The following is a 24,515-nucleotide window of genomic DNA, read 5'->3' as shown; positions in this document are numbered from 1 at the left end:
AGCGCTGCTTAATGAACAACATTGCGCCACTTAATAAATAACAATGACTGTTTCCAACACTCTATATACCATACATGGGACCTCCCTAATTAGATGGGTATCAATGAGGAGTCTAAAGACCCCAGTGGTAGAGATACTTGCTCATAAGCCATTGGGACAGGATTCAGGTTTGGCATTTGGCTCCAGACTGTGTTCTTTTGGAGGGAAGGTCAAGTGGTAGGGTCTCAGGTAGCCAGGGCTGGCTTGAACTCTTGATCTTCCCGTCTCTCCCTTCCAAGCTGGAATTACAGGCATTCGACTCCATGCTTGGCTGACTGTGTTCTTAACTATTGTGCTTACCTCGATGATGGATGGATGGAGTGCACCCTGCTGATGGACAGACAGATTATGAAAACAAAGGTATTCCAAACAGGGAAACAATAGAAGCCAAGATAAAAACTGTTCACTCTGGGGGCTAGTGAGATGACCCTGTGGGTGAAGGCACATATAATTAAGTCCCATGACCTGAGTTTGATTCCTGGGACCCACACAGAGAAAGGAGAGAGCTAATTCCCACAAGATGTCCCCCTACTTCCACAAGTGCCCACACACATGCACATACACACCAAATTAGTAAATAAAAATAAATAATGCCGGGCAATGGTGGGCATTAAAGCACACCTTTAATCCCAGCACTCGGGAGGCAGAGCCAGGCAGATCTCTGTGAGTTCGAGGCCAGGCTGGGCTACAGAGCGAGATCCAGGACAGGCACCAAAACTACACTGAGAAACCCTGTCTCAAAAAACAAAAACAAAACAAAACAACAAAACAAATAAAAATAAATAAAAAAATTAGAGTATTATTTTTGAAATGTTATTTTATTATTAGATAGATAGATAGATAGATAGATAGATAGATAGATAGATAGATAGATATAGATATGTATAAATGTATGCAGGAATGCATGATGAGTGCTCACTAAAGCCAGAAGAGGATGTTGGGTTCCTTGGAACCAAAGTTGAAGACGGTTGTGAGCCACATGACATAAGTACCGGGAATTGAACTTGGGTCCTCTAGAAGAGCAGTGAGCACTCCTCACCACTGAGCCATGTCTCATCCTCCATTTTTGAAAGCTTTGAAACAGAGTCTCTGCTCCCTGGACTAGGCTGACCCCAAACAACTCCTGGGCTTCCTGCCTCAGTGAGTGAGCACCAGAGCTATAGGCACGGGCCATGCTGTTGGGGGTCGCAGTGCTTACATCATTTTAACGGGGTTTTTATGGCCATAGATGCAGTCATTCTTTTCTGTAAAATGGTCATTCCCTACAGTTCATTTCAGATTAAAACCTTTGAGAACACACTCCTCAACCTTGGAAGCTTTTCTTTTTTTGGATTTTTGAGACAGGGTTTCTTTGTGTAGCTTTGGTGCCTTTCCTAGAACTCATTCTGTAGCCCAGGCTGGCCTCGAACTCACAGAGATACACCTGGCTCTGCCTCCTGAGTGCTGGGATTAAAGGTGTGCGGCGCCGCCGCCGCCGCCGCCGCCGCCGCCGCCGCCGCCGCCGCCACCACCACCACCATCCAGCCCCTTTCTTTTCTTTTCTTTCTTTCTTTCTTTCTTTCTTTCTTTCTTTCTTTCTTTCTTTCTTTCTTTCTTCCTTCCTTCCTTTCTTTCTTTCTTTCTTTCTTCCTTTTTTTCTTTCTTTTAAAGATTTATTTATTATGTATACAGAAGAAGATGCCAGATCTCATTACAGATGGTTGTGAGCCACCATGTGGGTGCTGGGAATTGAACTCAGGACCTCTAGAAGAGCAGTCGGTGCTCTTAACCTCTGAGCCATCTCTCCAGCCCCATCTTTTTTTTTTTTTTTTTTTTTTTTTTGAGTTGTTGGGAACTGAACCAAGGACTTCAGCCAACACTACTAGCCAAGCATTTTATTTCTAAGTTCCATTTAGTGCCTTGAAATCACCTTTTAGTCATTCTCACGTACGACCCAACCCTGAGCTGAGCTGAGCTAGGCTCCACTTCCCTGATAGGCTGCTCTGAACATTTGGAACCTGAATAGTTGATGTCTATCCACACTGTTTTATTTTCACTCATAGACTCCCAACACTTTACCTAACCACTTCTTTTAGAAGCGTAAATATTTATTTGTAACAAAGGAGTTTGTGTAGTGTCGAAAAGCTACAACTTCTTGTTAATTTCACATTTTCACTTTACCTTTTTTTTTTTTTTTTGGTTTTTCGAGACAGGGTTTCTCTGTGTAGCTTTGCGCCTGTCCTGGAACTCACTTGGTAGCCTAGGCTGGCCTCGAACTCACAGAGATCCACCTGGCTCTGCCTCCCCAGTGCTGGGATTAAAGGCGTGCGCCACCACCGCCCGGCCACTTTACCTTTTTAAACAAACATGTATAATCATTATTTTATACAGATATAGATATGTAAATATACAACATGGAGTTCAGTGGTCCTTCAGCATTTTCCACTTTAACTTTTTTTTGAACATAAAAACAGGTTATAATTCCAAATTCCAGAGTTATTTGAACCTGGAAAATATTTTCTCTGTAGAAAATGGCTTTTTGCCTTTCTTTTACTCTGCGTGTTCTATTCCATGTCTGGATGGCTGTTGGTGGCCTGGCTGGCTGACTCCAAGTATCTCCTTCCTTCTCTCTTCCCTCACTCTCCCTCAGCCTAGATTCCTCCTCCTGCTCATTCTCTCCACCCACCAGCCCCGCCTACCCCTCTACTGCTCAGCTATTGGCTGTTAGGCTTTTTATTAGACCAATCGGGTACCTTAGGCAGGCAAAGCAACACACCTTTACATTGTTAAACAAATGCAGCATAAGCAAAGGTAACCCATCTCTACAGAGTTAATGTCATAGTCTACAACAACCCCTCAGCCCCGAGGGTCTTGCTATGTACCTGGCCTTGAAGTTGCAATGTAGCCTAGGCTAGCCTCAAGCTTGAGACAATCTCTTGCCTCAACCTCCTAAGAATTAGGATTCCAAGCTTGTGTCACCATACCTCACTCCGGCACTATTCTTGGCCCCATTGGACACAGCCAGGAGGCTAGCCACACAGATTCATACGAAGCCCTCCTAGACAAAAATGACACACTGTGAGTGGCCATGGGATGTCACGGTTAGGATCCTAAAGCCCGATGGCCTGGCCCTGCCACATTCTAGCTGTGGGTCCTTTGCTGTGTTACCCACCTGCTCGGCATGCTGATCTCTTCATCAATAACAGCAGCAGCATCACAGTGGGCTCTGTCTCATGGCATCCCTGTAAAGTTCACATAGTTAATATACGGGCAGCACATGATACTGTCTGGCAAACTCTCTAATAAGCTGTCAACAAATATTAGCAAATTCGTGTTGGCAGTCTCTTCCGGTAAGTTTTGTGGGCTGACTGAGTTCTTGTGTGTGGCTGTTTCCATTATAAACTAAGCAGAAATCTGGAGATGTGGTGGGAGAGTAAGTATTAAAGAGATATAAAGGAATTAATAGCGTTTGTTGCCATAACAAAAACCACTTCTCGGTCTTTAGCGGGCCTTTAAGGGCCTATAATTTACATGAGAGCTCCCTCCCTCTCGGCGGCGGGCCAGTCTTTGGCAAAGCTATTTGAGCAAGAGGGACTAAGGTCAAGGGACTCCTGCTTGAAGGCCTTTTGCAAAATGAAAGATTTGGCTTCTGAGATTAATGTTCAGAGGGAACCCCTGCTATACTTAATTCTCTTTTGTGTGAACTCAGGACATTTTTAAAATTCAGTTAGAGGCCCTCCTACAGTGTGGCATAGAAACAGACAAGCCAGACTCCTAATGGATTTCTGAATGGCCCTCTTCACCCTACCGTAGTAACTATGGTCTGGGTTTGGCCACTGGTTTTAATCCTTTGGATTAGAGTGCCTGTGTGTGTGTGTGGGGGGGGGGGGGGATAACATGACTTGTATTTGCACATATTAGATCCAATGAGGATTTAGTATTAAAGGTAGAAATGAAGTAGTTTTTTGTCTGCCTGTTTGTTTTAAACCTTGTAAGAGTGCTGTCCTCAGGGGTTGTAAAAATGATGGGCAAGAGAGGACTTTGAGTCTGTTTGCATGTTCCAGATGAAAGTAGGATTCGGTTTTTAAAAAACTTTCCGATGAGGAAAATATTACCAGTCTCCACAGAGTTTGGGGCCCAGGTGAATGGTTTTAGCTCATCTACCAAAACTTGCTCTGGTACTGAAAAAATTGAAAGAAAGGAAAGGGAGGAGAAGAAAATAAAATCACTGAGATGATATTGTCAGCTCCCACAAGAAATAAAAAGCAAGTGTCCCTACCCTACCCCAACCAATAAACTTGGTCATTTATCACGACTGCACTGTGACCATGGCAAAGTACTGTTATGCAGAGGAACAGCAGCACTGATACCATGTTCCAGGCACTGGCTTAAGCTCTTTGCACACAGCCCCTTAGACACACCATGGGCCATTTAGGAGAAGTAACTAGTATGTACTGAGAAGGCAGTAGGGCTGAGGGGTGTAGCCCTGTGGTAGAATGCTTGTCTAGCATGTAGGGAGCCCTGGGTTTCAGTCCCCAGTAGTAAGAGAAAAGGAAACAAAATGATTGGTGAGTAAACTCTCTCTCTCTCTCTCTCTCTCTCTCTCTCTCTCTCTCTCTCTCTCTCTGTGTCTGTGTGAGTGCATGCATGCATGCATGCATGCGTGCGGTGCGTGTGCATGTGCGTGTGCATGTGTGTGTGTGTGTGTGTGTGTGTGTGTGTGTGAGATAACTTACAACATGGTAGACAGGCACTCACTATGCAGCCTTGGCTGTCCTGGAGCTTGCTGTTCAGACTAGATAGACCAGGCCAGTCTTGAACTCCTAAATATCCTCCTGTGTCTGCCTCCTGAATGCTGGGATTAAATGCATTGGCCACCACACCTGGCCCAAAGCCATCATTTTTAGCTGCTTTAATCTGTTCCTCAACTGGGTGCAGGAAAAGCAACCACAGCTTCAGGAGCATGGAATAGTGAGAAGCCACAAACACTCTACCTCTGTCATGTATTAGAAGCTTGGAGAAATCGCTGCCAGCCTCAGTCTTCTAATCTGAGCTATGGGGTAATGCACAGCATCTGTGCCTTATCCATCTTACTACGTACAGTTGTGATGATCAGCACTGATAATTAATGTGTCTTTAGAAATGTTGCATGCATGCGTAGTTCTTATTATATGTGGTTCTTTTTTGTTGTTTTGTTTTTGTTTTTTGAGACAGGGTTTCTCTGTGTATTTTTGGTGCCTGTCCTGGATCTCGCTTTGTAGCCCAGGCTGGCCTCAAACTCACAGAGATCCGCCTGGCTCTGCCTCCCGAGTGCTGGGATTAAAGGCGTGCGCCACCACCGCCTGGCTATATGGTGGTTCTTTACAAAGGTCTGAGGCTTGCCTCTTTTAATGAGAATATCTTGGCATAGCATTGAACTAAGATTTAAAAATAGGCAAGACAATTTTTTTTTTTTTTGAGAGCCCTGGAGTAGGTGTTTTCCAGGTACCAAGGGAAATACCATTTCCTGTGTATTTTCTAAGTGCCAGGAACCAGGCTGAGAATTCACCTTCATTTAACTCCTAAAAATCCAGAGAGTAGATGTTATTTTATAAACGAGGGAACTGAAGTTCAGAGTAGTTAAGAATTCGGTGCGGCCTCACTCAGCTAAGAGGTAAATAGAGATCAAATCTGTGTGTGTGTGTGTGTGTGTGTGTGTGTGTGTGTGTGTGTGTGTGTGTGTGTGTGTGTATTATGTGCATCTATATGATATACATACATGAACAGTGTATGCAGGATCAAGCATGTCTGTGTGTGTGTTCGTGTGCTGGAGCATGTGTGGAGGTCAGAGGACAACCCTGGGTGTCGGGCCTTGTCTTCCAACTTGCGTGAGACAGAATCTCTTTGTTGTTGGCCAGTGTGTGTGGCAGGCCAGCTAGCTGGCCCACAGGCTTCTGGGGGTTCTCCTGTTCCGGCCTCCTGTCTCATCATAGGAGCATTGGCTCTGTGTGGGTTTTGTGTGTTCTAACTCAGGTTTCCACACTTGTGCAACAAGTGTTTAACCACTGCGCCAAATCCTCAGCCCAGGATTCACATCTACATGTTCTTTGTACTCATTCTGGAACACTGCCTCTGAGGCGGAATGGGACAAAGCAGAAGGTCACGGTCTCAAGCACTAAAAAGACTCGGAGAGTGGGACTTAGCTGGCATGGAGGCCAGGTGCAGAACAGAACAACAAGAGCTTATATTTAGTTTTCCATAGTCTGTCATTTTAAAAGTTTTATTTTAGCCAGGTGTGGTTGTACTGGAGCAGGAAGATGGATTAAGTATGTAAGTTCAAGACCAGCCTGGGCAACATAGTGAAAAATAGTCTTTAAAAAATCTGGGCCGGAAATGGATGGAACTAGAAAATACCATCCTGAGTGAGATAACCCAAACCTAGAAGGACAAACATGGTATGTACTCACTCATAAGTGGATTCTAGATATAAAGCAAAGAACAATCAGACTGCAACCCACAGAACCAGGGAGGCTATATAGCAGGGGGGACCCTAGGATGACTGTGGCTTATAATAAGTTTTGGTTTTACTCAATTACTGGGCAAGCCTCAATGAAACATTTCACAATTAGGATAAGAATTTATACTGTATCAAGCTGATAATAGAAAAAAAAAAAAAATCTGGGCCAGGCAGCGGTGGCGCACGCTTTTAATCTCAGCACTCCCGGAGGCAGAGCCAGGAGGATCTCTGAGTTCAAGGCCAGCCTGGTCTACAGAGTGAGATCCAGGACAGGCACCAAAACTACACAGAGAAACCCTGTCTCGAAAAACAAAACAAACAAACAAAAAAAAACCCAACAACGAAAAAAACAAAATAAAAAATCTGGCTGGGCGGTGGTGGCGCACGCCTTTAATCTCAGCACTTGGGAGGCAGAGGCAGGTGGGTCTCTGAGTTTGAGGCCAGTGTGGTCTACAAAGCGAGTTCTAGGACAGCCGGGGCTGTTACACAGAGAAATCCTGTCTTGGGAAAAAAAAAAAAAAAAATCCGTATTGTCTTTGTCACATTCCTAGGGAGAGGAGAGGGATAAAGAATTTTATATGTTTATATGTTTTGCTTGGCCAGCCTGGGCTACATGAAATCTTGTCCCAATCCCCTCCTCACTGCCCTCCCTCCCCCAAAAAACAACTCACAAAACAACTGTGCCCACTTGGAAGTGCATGCATGCGATCCCAGCACTTGGGAACCGAAGCAGGAGGATGACAGCCGGTCCCAGGCCAGCCTGGACGACAGGGCAACACTGTTACACAGACAAACAAAACTGTAGCACACCCAGTTTACTCTCCTAGTGGGTAGAACAGAAAAGCAGGCATGGGAGTGGAGGCTGAAGCTGAGCATTTGAGAGCAAGCAACAGACTGAGAAACACCTCAGAAGACTTGCTTCTGGAAACCTGGACCTTCCCAGGGGCTCAGTGCCCAGGTGCCCAGGTCACCGGCTTCCACGCATTAGCATTCATTCTAGGCAAGTACTCAACCACCGGGTTACAACACCTCCCATCTTCTCTCCCTTCCTTTCTTGTTGACACAGGGTCTTGCTGTGCATATTGCTGACCTTAAAGACAACTTGCTGGACTCCATCCCAGTGGGTCTCAATCTTCCTAATGCTGTGATCCTTTAATACAGTTCCTCGTGCTGTGGTGACCCCCAACTATAAAATGATTTCGTTGTTGCTACTTCATAACTCTAAGTTTGCTACTGTTATAAATTGTAATGTAAGTATCTGATGTGCAGGATATCTGATATGCGACCGTTCCCCCCCCCCAAGGGGTCTCAACCCATAGGTTGAGAACTATTCATCTAGTGTATTATCCATGGTCCTTGCTCTTCAGGGCTTAAACCTATCTGAAGTAGAGATCTGTGACTCCTCCAGCTCAGAAAGTCCCTGACACTGAGGAGTCTCTTCAGGCTGAGGTCTTGATGGAAAGGTAAGGACTTTCAGGCGAGCGCAGAGCTGGGTTTCCAAGCTGTCACAGCTGCGTCCTGGTTCCTGCCTGGCTGTATCAACCCTTAGCAACAGTGCAGGAACTGGGGGGTTTTCTACTTCAGTGATTCCCGGTACTCACGTGCACCTATTGACAAAGACTCGATTTAGGATCCAGAACATGGTTAAACTGGTCTGGCTTGAGTTTTGCTGCCTAAAAAGATAAAAGATCAAGAGGAACTTCAGAATTCCTGACTGGCTTCAGGAATTACTTTTGCTAATGGTGGTGGAGATGTTGCTTTTTGATTAGGCTGGAAGGCCAGCGCTCAGGGAAAGTTGGACTGATGACCTAACCTCTGTATGGACCGTGTCTTCACCTCCGGAATTGGGACAGACTTGAGGATCAGATTAGATCAAATGGGTGAAGGTACCTCTGAATAAGGACGACCTCAACATAGGAGACTGGTGTTCTGCATTCATCCTATTCCCCTTTAGCCTCCAGTGTGATTTAGTATTGATGATTATTTACGAGTGTTCAGACCGCGCGTTCTGTGTTGCACAGATTTTCAAACTGTGTGGTTCATTGTTATCGAGCAGTGACTTTTAACCAACAGAGTGACTTGCAGGATGACTCTGCAGGTCAAGCGCCTAAACCCAAGTCAGAATTATGCATTGTGACACAGACATTTGATCCCAGAGTCCACTAGAGCCCTTCACGGAATACAGGGGAAATTTAGTTGTACACCCCTTTACAAAGACGACTTGATTTTCCCTTCTACTGGAGGCTGTCCTCAATGAATGCAAAACCCCCATCCTTAGAATCTTCCAGAAATTCAGGGTTTGCGGCTAAGTAATTTGCTCATACCCTCATAGATAGTGAGGTGCAGCGTTGGGCTGGAGCCTTTTCCCCAATCTCACTACACCGTCTGAACTGGAAAAAAAAAAAAGCCATAACACACAACAATAATATCACTAACAATGGCGGCTAATATTGTATACCAGTTACTCTACTAAACTTCGTGTTAATCCATTTAACTCGAGGCGGGGGGGGGGAATGGTTTTGGAGCATTCTTTTAATTAAAGTAGCCCACTGCGAAACAGTATTTTTTTTTTTCTCTCTCTCTCTCTCAGTTGCATGGCATTACAACCCGAAATCACAACTTTAGGTTCCTGGTGGTGCCCACTTCCTCTTCTAGTTTGTTTAGTCACAGAATTCGATTCCTGTTGGCCGATTCCGCGCCTCCAAACAGGCTTAGCGCTCCCTTGAAATGCGGGAGGCTCCTTAATTCTTGTATAAACAGGTAACCCTTGGGGTGGGGCGGGGACCGCGGCCCTGGGGTGGGTTTCACGGGCGTGGGGATGGGGTCGGATCTGGAGCCAGCTTCCCGGTGATCAGAGGCAAGGTTAAGAGAGGGCTTGGCTGCGGTTTCTCCATGCACTGTTTTTGTTCCCTTTCTAGAAACCAGCTGTAACACTAGGTCAGAGCGCATTAAGAATGAGCCACTTTGAACGAGCGGCGCCCAGGCCCCAGGCCCTGCTGTGAAGGCCCCGGCAAAGGTCAGGGCTTGGGTCCCGTGACGTGCCTGCTTGTGCTCTCCGAGCCATGCTCGGCCCCAGGTAAGGAGAGCCCGGGAGCTCCGGGCTTCCTGCAGGCCCGCGGCAGGGCTCGCTGCCGCCCTACCTGCTCTGCGCCTTCCTGCCCCGCAAGGCCGGCCGTGGGGTGGGGTGGCACTGCTCGCCGGGGATTCGGGCGCAGGGTCCTTAGTCCTCGATGGTGCAGGCTCGGGGTGACTTACTCTGTTACAGCCCCGGGGGGCCGGAAGCCACTCTCCCAGATGTCCCCAGGTGGGGCAGGTGCCACTTCTGGGGGTCCCTTCTGGATGTCTGAAATGGATGTGACTTTTTGAGCCACCAGAGTTCCTAAATCCTTCCATCGGGGCCAGTTCGATATGTTTTTTTTTTTTTTCTTTTTTCTTTTTTTAAAAACCTTCAGTAAGGTATCCGCGCTCCTAAAACAACAGGAATGTTGCACTGGCCTTCGGCCAGCGGAGGCTCAGCGAGCAGGATAAAATTTCAGTACAGATTTACGGGAAGTTGCCGGTGTTGGGAGTAAAAATCTGGTTTGGTGAGTTTAAGGGAAGGGAGTATACTAGACAACCTTGCTACTGTGAGGCGAATGGCCTCGGCTGGGGGAGGGCTGGAGGCGGAGGGAGGGAACCGGGAAGAGCCGGGATTGCCGAGGCACGGATTGCTGCCGGACTCCGCCGCGCTCTGCGGGATCCGACCCCGCGCTGCTCTGCCCGGGCCACAGCCGCCCCGCAGCCGGCTCGCACAACCCAGCCCCGCCAGTCGCCGAGCGCCCGGACCCCGACAAGCCAGGCTCTGGGTTGGGGAGTTTCTCTCCGCAGGTCGCCCAGGTTAAGGAATTGTGACAAACTGGAATTCCCAGAGCCCGAGAGAGTCAAAGCCTAGAGCGAGCGATCTGTTGCTTTAAGCTACGCGGTGGGAAGTAGCTTGGAGACTCCTTACATTTGGTTTTCTGTTTAAAAGAGGGCGGCCAGAGAAGATGTTGTAGGTGTAGCCTTGTAGATTGCTACCGGGCTGTGGATGGTGTTAATTTCTGAAGTGGGCGACGCCAAGTACTTACCGAAGGTAAGGTGGACTTTTGGCAGTCCTGACTACTGTCCCCAAATCTTCCAGAGGGTCCTGAGTTTTGCAAAAATATTTGTCTCTTTCTTTTTCTTTCCTCTTTAGTACTTATTTCTCATTTGACCTCCTTCCTTCTTTAGTGGGAAGTTAAAGGGTTTATAAAAAGATTTTTAAAACGTCAGCTTTTGGAAAAGCAGATAATCACACAGTCAGCCTCATCATGTTTCCTGTAGAGATGAGTCTTTTTCCATAGAAAAAAAAGATTTTTTTCCCCCTCCTTGAAAAAAAAAAAAACATGACCGGCCGCTTTGAGGCGCAGGTGACTAGGCGGCGGATTAATAGCGTGAGATTTCGGAATTTTAGGTGACTGGGGGCGCCTGATTTAAGTGTTAACCAAAGCAGAGGGGGGTCTTCCTGTGGACATTTACCTCTGAAGGCCACACTCGGAAGCTTTACTGTTGTTTCCAGCGGAAAATTGAGTCTGGAGAAAAGCGTAGTCTACCAAATATGACAGCTGATAACGTCGGCCGTCCCTGGGTGTTTCAGAAATCCGTAAAAATGAATGGAAGTGGAATTTCTCTGATAAATGACTCTCTAATTGGGTAACAGTTAACTGGCACTGTAGTGCTGCCCTAAGGCACTTAGGGATGTGGTTCCCTTATTAAGTCTTATCAAAGTGATAAAAAGATACCGTCTTCTAGGCACTCACAGGCCATTATTGATTTGTTTTTGTTTTTTCCATTACTTATTTGAACTGAAAGTCAAATTTCTTTCCTCTCCAGTTAGCACGCTAGTGACTCATTTAGGAGTTTTCCTCAGGAGGATTACAAATGAAAACTGTATTCTTCAGGCGGGTGAGGTCTGAGGCCCGGAGTTCTAATCTACTCACATAGTGGGGGGAGGAGAAAAACTCATCCAAGTTGTCCTCAGACATCCTCTCACAGTGGTGGCACCCTTCCTCACAGAATCAACCAATTAATTAATAAATCGAATTAAATAGATTAAATAAAAATGTATTCTTAGGTCAGGCCTGGTGGCTCTGCCCTTTATTCTAGCACTAAGGAGGCTGAGGCAGGGCTTTGGAGGGTTTAGGGCAGCTGGAAAGGAGGGCCTGGTGGTGCACGCCTCTAACCCCAGCCTTTGAGACGCAGAGGCAGGAGGATCTGTCTGAGTTCAAGGCCAGCCTGGTCTACAAAGCAAGTTCTAGGCCAGCTAGGACAGTGAGACTCTGTCCAAACAAACAAAAAAAGACCGAACAAATAATAAATAAGAGTCTTCCTCTGGAGTCTGGCTAAGGAGAGCAAACGGTGGGGCACACAAATTGGAGAGTGGGAGTTTTGATCACCAAAGGTGGTCATTATCTAGATCAAAAGTGTCTGAGAATTGCAGATGTCACGACTACCGTGAAATTATTTCACTGCTACCACATAACTGTAATTTTGCTATTGTTAAATTGTAATGTTTATATCTGATGTGGGGCCCCTGTGGAAAGGATCATTAGATCTCCAAAGGGGTCATGACCCACATGTTGAGAACCACTGCTCTAGCTGGACCAAAGCCCCTAAGCCAAGAGGAGAAGGTAGCATTTTGTGGTGTTTGGGGTGCCATTCATTGACACAGTAGTCGCTCAGAACCATATGTGAAGACTTTGGGGGTGCTGCTAACAAAACACCGCTGTCAGAGAGAAACTGGTGGAAGAGAAGAGAGAGAATTTGGGGTTTTGTGGTTTTCATGCTCACCTTGACCTCCCCCTGGTTCTGATGTGGACACTGGAGGCCTGTGACTTTGCAGGGTGCTGCATCCTGGGAGAATGGAGAATCAATATTTTCTCTCATGCCAGCTTCATGACTAACTTCATCAAATGAAGACAAGCTGGCAGAGCTAAACCTCTGGCCGACCTTCACCTGACGAGAGAGACCGCACTCATTTCAAATAGAGTGTTGGCAGTGTGAGCCCCGGTACCACACAGGGGAGGGGTCTCATCTGTCCCCGTCTGAGGGCTGAACTCAGGGCGGCTGGTGAGCTAGGCAAGCGTGTTACCACTGAGCTCCATCCCCAGCTGTCTTAATTTCTTTATATAATTATTGAGATTAGGGTTGCAGATTAGATTGCAGTGTCCAGGCTGGCCTGGGACTTGGGAACTTCTTGCCTTAGGCTCTGGAATAGGTGGAGTTATAAATGTGTACTATTGTGCCAGCAAGTGTTTTTTGTTTTTTCTTTTTAATTCAAATTCTCAATATAAACAAAATTATCTTTCTGTCCATTATTGCCTTTTCAGAAATGTATAGGATTCAGAATTCAGCAGCATGATTTTTTTTTTTTTTTTTGGTTTTTCGAGACAGGGTTTCTCTGTGTAGCTTTGCGCCTTTCCTGGGACTCACTTGGTAGCCCAGGCTGGCCTCGAACTCACAGAGATCCACCCAGCAGCATGATTTTATGACAATCGCTATAGTTTTTTTAAAGGCTTTTTAAACATAAAAATTATTATTTTTATTTTATATGTATGAATTTTTGCCAGAGTGTCCGTGCACCACATATGTGTCTGGTGCCTTTGAAGGCCAGAAGCAGGGAGTTGGGTCCCCCGGAGCTGGAATTACAGACAGTTGTGAGCTGCCATGTGGGTGCTAGGAATTGAACCCAGGTCCTCTGGAAGAACACCAGTGCTCTTAAGCATCTCTCCAACCCCAAGACTTACATTATTTTTCTGTGTGTGCACGTGTGTTCTTGTGCACACTGCCTGTGTGTGGGAGTCTGAGGAGGCCAGAAGGAGCCACTTGTGATCTGCCTGCTGTGGGTGCTGGGATCTAAACTCTCTGGAAGTTCTGAAGAGCGGCAAGAGCTCTTAGCCACTGAGACTCCTTTCCAGCTTCTGTAGTGTTTTGTTTTGTTCGTGGACGTATATGCACAAGAGTGCAGGTACCCGAGGATACAGAAGAATGAGTAAGATTCTCTTGGGCTGAAGTTACAGGCAGTTGAGACCAACTTGATGTGGGTGCCAGGAACTGAACTTGGGGTCTGGATATGCTCTTGACCCCTTAGCCATCTCTCCAGAGCGCTCAGCAGTTTTCTTTATTATTTCTCTGTGTGTGTGGTGTGTCTGCACACATATAGGTGTGTACAGGCACACACTCTGCACACGTGCACGTGTATGTGTAGGGGTCAAATGTCAACTTTGTGGGGTTAATTCTCTCTTTCCCCTTCTTGTGGGTTCTGAAAATGGAGCCCAGGTTGGCAGGACGGCACAGCGAGTATCATCTCCTGCCATCTATCTCACCGGCCCTCTGGAGTTTTAATAGTCAGCAGAGTGACTTTTTGAGACAGGGTCCCACAGTCTAGCCCGTGCTGGCTTGCAACATCTGGTTCTCCTGCCTCAACCACCCAAGTGCTAGGGTTACAGGCATGTACAACCATGCTGGGCTATTTAGTTTTAAGACTATACTATGTATTTATCAATTTTTCTCTTTATTTAGGAGACAGAGTTCTACTTTGTTGCTAAAGCAGTTGGTGGTACCGATGACTAAAAAAAAAAAATGAAGGAAACAATGTTATTGGATTCTTGTTCTCTACACTTATTGAGTACTTAGGATTTAGTCTTTTCACCTACTGAGTACTTAGGACTGGGAGTTTTAGTCTGGGCTACATGGTAGTCACAAAACAAAACAAAACAAATCAAAAGATTACTTTCATTTTCCTCATAGACAAGAACATGGTGATTAAACTCTTTCATTTACTAGTACAGCCTGTTTTAAGTAATGATTTTTTTGTTTGTTTGTTTGTTTTTTGTTTTTTAGAGACAGGGTTTCTCCATGTAGTTTTGGTGCCTGTCCTGGATCTTGCTCTGTAGACCAGGCTGGCCTCAAACTCACAGAGATCCGCCTGGCTCTGCCTCCTGAGTGCTGGGATTAAAGGCATGCGCCACCACTGCCCGGCTTAAGTAATGAATTTTAAAAAGGTTAATGTATATGGAATTTTTCTCACATATGATTGGATTTGCTTTCCAGATTCTGTGCTCCGCCACCCCCAGGTGCTGGGGATCCAACCCAGGGCCTTATAGACATAGGCTGTAGATAAGTCACTCTGGCAATGACCCACCTCTTCCTCCAGCCTTTAAACAGTCCTTTTTGTGTTTCCTTTTCTTTTGAAATAAGTTCTCACTATGCAGCTGAGGTTGGCTTCAAAGTTTTGTCAGTCTCCTTCCTTAGTCCAGGCTAGCCCAGTTCCCCAGAATTATACTCTTGAGCTCAAGATCAAAAGTAAATCACATTCCGAGTCATTGAGCTTTGACTGGCATAGAAAAACATCTGCTTGTTTGAGATAGCTCTACTCAAGACTTCTTCTGGCCTTCCTGGATCGTCCAAGGGTTAATCTTTGGATGTTGGTGAGGGAAAGGAACTTTCCTTAAAATTGGACGTAGACTTACGTTTCTATGGTAGGATATAATAATCGTAAGGGAAGAAAAAGCTTACTCTGAAAGTGATTCGTAAGACTTTGAAAATACATACATATATATGTATATATTTTCATGCATGTAGAATGCACACAGCAGACACTAATGAATCTACAATGGAGACATTAAACACGGAGCTTGAAGGGCTTGTCAGAACGATTCCAAGGTAAAGGTTATATTGAAGCCCTTGGATTTCTGGCCTGATTAAGAGAGAGACGTTTCCTCTTGGGAGCAGTCTCTGTGTCTTATGATGATGTGGATTTCCTGGTTGATTATCAGACAAGGTGTGTGTCAGTCAAGGCAACCATTTGCCGAGACAAATTGCTTCAGAGAACAACTAGTTAAGGATTTCCCATAGCAATAATGTATACATGACTTGGGTTCCAAGATATGAGGCCTGGCGGGGGTTGGGGGGGGGGGCGGCGGCACAGAATTTGGTGTAGAAATGTGCTTGATTTTTAAGTTGTTGACTCAAATTGTTGGAAGCACCCCCAATTGAGAGATTAGGGTGTAAATGGTACCCTGCTACCTTCTCTGTGTGACCCTGAATCTCCATGTCAGTAAAGCAGCCGAGAATTGATGTGAGTTTGATTTCTCATTGGTTCTGTTTCTCTGAGAGCTGCTTCTCCCATGTCTGTGATCATGTATGCACAGGAGAGGAGTGCGGGCAGGAGAGAACTGCCCCTTGAATCCCCCTCAGTGCACGGTGTTAAACCCGGGGCCTTGCATGTGTCAGGCAAACGCTCTGCCTCTGAGGTATATCCTCAGCTTGTTCTCATTTTATTTGAAAAGGGACCCCCTGGTGAATTTCCCCAGCCGGCCTTGAACTTACAGCTCTGCCTTAGCCCCTTGAAAAGCTGAAGTTATAAACCTGCAGATCTTATAGTCTAAAAAAAAAAATGATGGAGGGATGGAATTTTCCACTGAGAGTAGAAAAGGAAAGTCTCTGGAGAAATAGGTGGCCGAGAAACAGGTGATTTCTGAGTGTGCCAGTCCTGTGGCGTTTACCAGGAGCTCACCTGGGGATACCAATGCCATCAACTGCTGCAGGCAAACGGACCACTGTGGACAATCGGGACCGGCCTCTCTCCTTTCTGCCTTTCTGTCTGTCTGGGTCTGTTCCTCTTCTTGTTCTTGTCTGTTTTGTGGGTTTCTTTTTTGATTCCTTTGTTTTGATTGCTGAGACAGCCTCACTCCGTAGCCCGGACTGGCCTTAAGATCACTACCCAGCTCCTGCAGCAGCCTCGGAGTGTTGGAATTACAGCTGTGTGCTACTATACCTGGCTTCCCGGGCCCCCTCTCTTAAAGTTTGAATGTCCCTAGCAGGCTGCCGTAGACACTACTTTGGATGAGTTCAAGATACAAGCAAAGAACTGTTGGCAAAAGGCACAAGTCCACCCACCACGCTTGCTCATGATAGGAGCTTAGATTGTATAAAAATGACTTGTGGGTGTGTTTAAATGTATGTGATTTATGTTTATCAAACAGTATTAAGATAAGTATGCAGGTAGGTGAGAAGGGGCAAAAGCACAGCCAGGAGGTGGTGGCCCAGGCCTTTAATCCCAGCACTAGGAGGGCATACGGATCTCTGAGTTCAAGGCCAACCTGGTCTACAAATCGAGTTCCAGGACAGCCTGGGCTATGCATAGGGAACCCCTCTGTGTGTGTGTGTGTGTGTGTGTGTGTGTGTGTGTGTGTGTGTGTGTGTGTTTATGTGTGTGTGTGTGTTTATGTGTATGTGTGTGTGTGTGTGTGTGTGTGTGCGCGTGCACACACATATGGTAGTCTGAGTTTGATGTCAGATGTTTGATTCCAACACATCTCCACCGTATGTTTTGAGACAGGGTTTCTCACTGAACCTGGAGCTTACTGATTCAGCTAGACTAGCCGACCAGCCAGCTCCGGGGTCCTTCCTGTGTCCCTGGCCCCAGTGCATGTGCTGCTGTCCCTGGGTTTTCGTGTGGACACCAGGGACCCACACAGGCCTTCATGGTTACTCTGCACCAACTGAGCTACTTCCTCACCCTCAGGCTCAGTCATTTAAAAAAGCCTTCCACAGGTCAAAAGAAAAGAAAAACACGGCCAGGCATGATTGTGCAGGGCTGTAAATCTCAGCATTCAGGTTGCAGAGGTGCAAGGAGATGCCATAAATCAGAAGCCACTCTGCTTTATATAGTTAGTCCGGGGGCAGCCAGGGCGATATAGCAAGACCCTGTCTCAAAAAAAAATACCGCGCCCCCACCAAAAAAAAAAAAAAAACCCCACCACCTTAAGTTATGAAATGGAATTTTAAGAGTTTTGAGAGAGAGGCTTGCAACCTTGGCCAGCCTGAACTTGCTATGGATGTCAGACTGGACTGGAAGAAGCAGGGATCCACCTGTCGAGTGCCGGGGTTACAGGTGTGTGCCATTACAGCAGGCAAGTTTTTTTTTGTTTTTTTTTTTTTTAAATAAATATCACTTCCCTCAGGTCAGCTGGATTCCTGCTAAAATAATATTTCTTTTTGTTTTTCTTTATTTTCCAACCCAATGACATGGTTCTCCGGACAGCAAGCCCTTGCCAAGAGTAGGCCCATCTCCTCAAGACAAAGTTGTCTTTGTGTAACCACAGCTAGAAGGATTTGGTGATACAGGAAACTCAATGGGGCCCTGCCACTGTACTGACAGAGGAGGCCAGGCCTAATGTTGTCTCTTTGTTTTATGTCTTACTAGCCAAGATTTGCAAGATATTTCTCTACATAAATAATCCTACTGCTTTCGACTTGCCCAGGGAAGAAGTCCTTGGTTGTTGATTCACCTTGGGGTTATCTGGATGACAAATGGCCATTAGGCCTTGAACTGAAGATGCACTTGCTTCAGCCTCGTGAGGAGCTGAGAGCATAGGCCTGTAGCACACAGCTTTTGGATTTTCATCTCACTGTCCTGTTCTGAGAAAGACCTTTCTTCTGTGGTCTCTTCTAGTTGGGTCCAGGATTCTCTTCCCGATATCACAGGCAGCTGAGATTCACTGAGAGACCATTGCCATGTATGCAGACCCTGTTGTTGCGTGACTGAATTTCCTGGGGAGATGCAACACACACGTCTACTCACCCTACCTGGGGAGCCTGTAGTCGGAAAGTTTCTCCGGTTTCACCTGGCCCGTGGTCCCACAGCCACTTATAAAATAATTACTCAGAGGCTCATAGTAATTACCAATTGTATGGCCTATGGCAGGCCTCTTGCTAGCTAGCTCTTATATCTTAAATTAAACCATTTCTGTTAATCTGTGTTTTGCCATGTATCCCATGGCTTACCTGTCTGCTGGCATGTTGTTCCCTGGGCGGCAGGCTGGCGTCTCTCTCTCTTCTCCTTTCTCTTCCTATCTATCTGCTTGGATTTCCACCTGCCTCTAAGTTGGCTCGCCATAGGCCAATGCAGCTTTATTTATCAACCAATCAGAGCAACACATATTCACAGCATACAGAAATACATCCCACATCAGGAACCCACAACAGACCAAAGTACAGAAACCACCAAAGTCCAACTTGGTAAACCAGTGAATTTCGTTGGGGTCACTTACAGGGGCAGAAATGACTCAAAGACAGCTGTATCACCAAAGCCCACCCCTGCATGGGTGACAGACAGCTCGCGAAGCTGGGAACCGGGAGGACACTGCCAAGCAGCTCAGCAGTCTTTGCACCTCAGCTCCCTTCAGTCTGAGAGGGACGCTCAGCCGTTATTGCTTATTCTGGCAGGGAGGGGCCTGGTGAATCTGGTCAGTTTCAGGGACTTCCTGGAGCTATTTTGAGTTGTTTAAGTAGCTTCATGTTTCAAACTCAGAGGAAATTGTTACACAACACATTTTCCCCTTTATTTTTCAGGATTGTAGTTGTGCTAATTATGAAGACAACGTTGCTTAGAAATCACCAAGGGGCAGAGGGATGGCACTGGTTATCTGTTAGTGCACTAGTGAAAATGGACTCCATTCTGGAGATGGTGAATATGAATTAGAAGTTGTGTGTATGAAACTATAATACTTCAAACTTGTACAGTTTGTATTGAGCCTTATTACCTAGTATTTAACTAGCTAACTAGCCATAATCATTATATGGGATTTGGCATGTCACATCACAGTTTGTTTTTTGCTTTTTTTTTTTTTTTTTTTGAGACAATGTGTCACTATGTAGCCCTGGCTGGCCTGAAACTCACTATATAGATCAGGTTGGCCTTGAACTCACAGATATCTGCCTGCTTTTTCCCTCCAAGTTCTGGAGTTAAGGCATGGACCACCATTTACTTTTATATATGCTATTTTCCTGGAACATAAAGGAAGTTCCTTGGAAGCAGGCAGAATTTACATCTGAGTAATATTCACATCCCTCAGGTACTGTGAGTGGCCTGATACAGAAAGCAGGTTCTTCCTCCAAATATATTATCATTTAAAATAACATTTTTGCATTTCAGGTATGTGTTATATGTAAATATATATACTTATTCAGTAAGGATATATATAAGTAAGAGGATGCTGAGTAAGTGTGTGTGTGTGTGTGTATCATCCTCTATTTTCTTCCAAAAACAATTTACCAAAATTTGTCAAAGATGAGCTAGGATGATGCCGTAGTGGACTGAGGCAGGGAGGATCCAGAACCAAGGTCATCCTGTAGCAGCTAAGCCTCTGAAACCATGGTATGATGGGGTGTGGTGGGGACTGCCATGGAGCTCAGGTGCCTGCCACCCTACTCTGAAGTAGCATTCTTTAAAATGTTGAACTTGCTGAGTTTTTTGTGGCAACTAAACCTCCACATGTTCAGTACCTCCCGCCGCAACAACCTTCAGCCATACTTGCTAATGCCCCGTTAAGAAAAGGAGACAAAGATGTTTCCTCATCATTAGGAAATGCTTCTTAGATAATTATTAGGAGAAAGGTAGATTTTCTCAAAGTTAAGTCGACAAAAGGAAAAAAATCCCAAAGAGGAAGGTCACTATCTGGTGACTGTCCCAGCCCGGGAGCCTTGGTGCTAGTGTGGCTTTTCTGGTGGCTAGAGGTGTGACTGTCAGCAGAGGAGAGATGAGGAAGGAGAGCAGGTTGTGGGGAGTCATGGGAGCTATCACTAGTGATGTGGGCAGAGCAAAGAGAAACCAGTGGGAGCCAGTGCTGCCCACCTCCTGTAAGCAGTAGTTCTGCCCAGGGACCTTCTTCGCTTTTTACCCCTTCGTGTGGGTTCCAGAATCTACCTTGAGGTATACGGAGATTTTTCCAGTAAGTAACAGAAACCACCGGCCCAGCTGGTGTTAATGAGCCTCGTAGGAAATGAGCCACTTGGAACCTTCCTAACACCTGGGCCCTGAAATAAAGTGGCGGGACCTGTGTTGTCACACATCCCACAGACAGGCTCTTTCCACTTTGAATCTAATCAGTGAACTCCTCCCCTGCCTCCTCCATGGCCCTCTCCCCTCCCCATTTACACCCTGGTCCATCAATCACACCTCAGCCTACTGAGTGCTGGGACTACAAGTATGTACCACCAAGTCCATTTTTATATAGTTTTAGGGATTGAGCTCAGGGCTTTGTGCATGCATGCTAAGCAAGCTCGACCACAGAGCTACAGGTCATGTTGCTTAGGCTTGCCCCAAATTCCCGGCTTCCGGCAATTCCTCTGCCCCAGTGTCCTAAGTTGCTGGCACCGTAGATGCCTATGACCTTACCTGGCCACATCCCACCCCCCTGTTTAAAATAGCAGTTTTGTCTTTCATGTTGGTTCTCTCCTCTCTCTTCTTCCCCCTGTCCTCCCCCTGATTCCACTTAAAAATGTTTGTTTTAATTATGTATTTAATTATGTGGATGTCTAGGTATCTGTGCGGATGACTGTGCACATGAATGCAGGGACCTGTAGGGTCTGGAGGTATTGCATCCCCAAGAGCAGGAGGGGTGGTGAGCTGCCTGACGTGGGGGCTGGGGACCAAACTTGGGCCTTTCGCAAGAGCAGTGTGCATTCTTAACCACTGAGCCATTTATCCAGCCTCTATTTCTCTCTCTCCTCTCTCTCTCTCTCTCTCTCTCTCTCTCTCTCTCTCTCTCTCTCTCTCTCTCTCTCTCTCCCCCCCCCATCTCTCCCTGACTGGAATGCCTACCTCATTTATTCATGTATCTCAAGCACCTTAGGGGTGGCCTGTGCCACAGAGTAAGTCCTCATCGAATGAATGAGTCAAAACAGTCAGGCTTTTATAGCACAAAGCGTGACCCCAAATGGATTATACCTTGTTCGTAAGAATCAAAACACAGCCATGGGTACATCTTCCCAATGAACGTGGTCTTTTCTCCTGGACCTCTCTTGAGCTGCCATGCTTTCTGTGGTTTCTTTATTTTCTACATCCACCAGCCCTTGATAGGAGCCGGATGACTAAATAACGTCCTAGGCGGAGCTGGGATGTCACAATTCCCTCAGCACTTCCCCATTTCCAAATCAAAGCTGCCTCTTTGGCAGTCTCCCTGGGATTTCCATTTAAACCTAGCGGTCCTCCGTTCTTGTGAATGGCATGTTCCACAGTTAATTGCACTTAACTAACTCTTGTTACTGCGTTGTTTACTATCACTTTTTTTCTGTTGTTTAATTTTAATGACTGATTCTTCTGAAAGCAGCTGTTGACAGTGTTCTTCATTATCTCTTTTGGACTCTGAGGTGTTGCCAAGTGCCAATTGCTGCTAATGGATTTTCTCCATTATAGGTTTTTGTTTTGTTTTGTTTTGTTTTTTTTAATGGTGCTGGAGGTTAAAACGGTGTTCTCCAGGCATGTGCTCTACCACAACTAACCCCTCTCCCCCTGCAGCCCTTTAGTTGGGTATTTTGCCTTGGCCTGGCATGCAGCAGACGTGCTGGTATCTTTACTATTGCCGAGGACTTCTGCATGAGATCTTGGGCTAGCCTTTTACTGATGAGCAGCAAACATCTCTCTGGTCTGTCATAACCATCATAACCGTTTGTTAGCTCTGCTCTTCCTTCCTTTGTACAATTACTCTGGTCACTTTCTCTGCTTCTTTTTGGAGGCAGGGTTTCTCTATGTAGCCCAGGCTGGCCTCGAACTCACAGAGATCCGCCTGCCTCTGCCTCCTAAGTGCTGGGATTAAAGACATGCGCCATCATGCCCGGCTCCTTTCTCTGCTTTTTGGGGGTCCAGCCCCCTTTGTTCTCCCTTCCCTGTTTGCACTGGAAAGGGCTTCCCCGGTGGCTGGTAGAAGCCTGTGGTTGCTAGCTAATTCCTGTGGTTAGCAGCTAATATTTATAGTTTTGTCACTGTTACTGTTTTAAGACAGGGCTTTGCTATGTCACCCAACCTGACAATCCTCTTGCCTCAGCTCTTCAGTGCTGGGATTGTGGACATCGATCTTCACACCTAACTTATGTTTTCAATTTTTTTCTGCCAGTTATTTTATTTCTTATCATGTATATTGAACGGGATAATAGAAGTAAAGAGCATATAAATATGAATTTAGATTTTTCTGTAATAGAATACTGTGCAAAGACTGTCTTACAAAACAAACACAAAGCTAAAATACCATGTCAAGGGAACCTGTAGTAATGGTTTGCAACAAACAGAATAAGTACCACACTAGTTTAAACTAGATACAGTCTTGGGTAGAGAGAACCTCAACTTTGTCTTTTTTGAGGTACAGCCCCATGTAGCCCAGGCTAACCTTGAACTCCCGATCCTCTTGCTTCCGCTTCCCAAATTCTGGGATTACTGGCATGCACCACTATGGTCTACTCTGGATCCGAAACTTGCCGTTTGGAGCTGTGCGTCTGACTGTAGTCACTGGGTTCTGCAGCGGTACATGAAGATCGTCTGTTTGGAAAAAGCTGTTTTTCATGGTGGAGATGGTGACTACGCGTTCAGAAGGAATCAGTCAGTCCCTGAAAAGAGACAGAGAACTCATTGCTGGGATGATCAGAAAAGGGTGTTCCAGCTGGGCCTGGGGCGTCGCATCTGTAATACCAGCATTTGGGAGACTGAGGCAGGAGGATTGTGAGTTTGTGTGAGCCTTGTCTCAAAAATAAGGACAAAAATGATAAGGAGTGCTGGGGAGATGCCTCAGCCAGCAGTTGGTGCTCTTCTAGAGGACCCAAGTTTAGTTTCCGGCACCTAATATCAGGCATTCACGTCTGTCTGTAATTTCAGCTCCAGTGGATCCAGTGCTTGTGTGTCACACACACACACACACACACACACACACACACACACACAATTAAAAGTAATAAAAATAGGCCGGGCGGTGGTGGCGCACGCCTTTAATCCCAGCACTTGGGAGGCAGAGCCAGGCGGATCTCTGTGAGTTCGAGGCCAGCCTGGGCTACTGAGCGAGATCCAGGAAAGGCGCAAAGCTACACAGAGAAACCCTGTCTCGTAAAAACCAAAAAAAAAAAAAAAAAAAAAAAAGTAATAAAAATAAATCTTAAAACACAAAAGGATGGCAGGGTAGCGTATTTGCTGGTGTGCTCACTTAGCGAGTACACAGCTCAGTGTTAGATCCCAGCACTTTGTAAACTATGAGTGACAGCTCACACCTGTAGTGAGGTGGGACAGCAAGACCAGAAGTTCAAGGTGGTCCTTGGCTACAGAATGAGTTCTAGGCCAGCCTGGCATATATGAGATAATCATATGCATTTGTTAAACATTTCATATTTATATTATATACTTAAGGTGCTGATTAGTTTTAGATGCCAGGTCATCTAGAAATGTGGTCTTATTGAGGAACTTTCTACATCGGTTTCACCTGTGGGCATGTCTGTGAGGAATTGTCTTGTTCGCTAACTGCTGTGCAAAGGACCAGTCCACCATGGACTCTGCTAGTCTTACACAGAAGCCCTGAACAGTGCGTCCTGAGAACTAGCAAGCAGAAAGCAAGGATGCATGTGTTTGTTTCTTGCTGCTCTTACCTGTGGATGTGATGTGACCTGCTTCTGATTCCTGCCTTGATGTCCCCTCAGTGTAGACTCACCAGGAATTGCAAGTCAAAACCCCTTTTCTCCCCTGAACTGCTTGTTGTCAGCGTATTTTATCACGACAACAGAAACTATTAAACTTAATATATAATTTATAGTATTATAACCTATTTACTCATATGTCAAATATTCTATTTTCCATATGTAGTTAATACTGAATATCATTTCAGTATATGCATTATTTTTTATTGTTTAGTATATATTTACTTAATTTACCGTATTAAATAACATCTAAAAAACAGAGAAAGCCCTGTCTCGAAAAAAAAAAAACAAAAAACAAAACAACAATAACAGGGAGGCAGAGGCAGGCGGATCTCTGAGTTCGAGTCCAGCCTGGTCTATAAAGCGAGATCCAGGACAGGCAACAAAACTACACAGAGAAACCCTGTCTCGACAAAAACAAAAAACAAAACAACAACAACAACAAAAACAGAGAAAGCTAAGTATGAGTAGTTACATAAGCAAAAAA

This window comes from Peromyscus eremicus, chromosome 10, assembly GCF_949786415.1.
Source record: "Peromyscus eremicus chromosome 10, PerEre_H2_v1, whole genome shotgun sequence".
Classification (NCBI taxonomy): domain Eukaryota; kingdom Metazoa; phylum Chordata; class Mammalia; order Rodentia; family Cricetidae; genus Peromyscus; species Peromyscus eremicus.
This window is presented reverse-complemented; position numbering follows the sequence as displayed.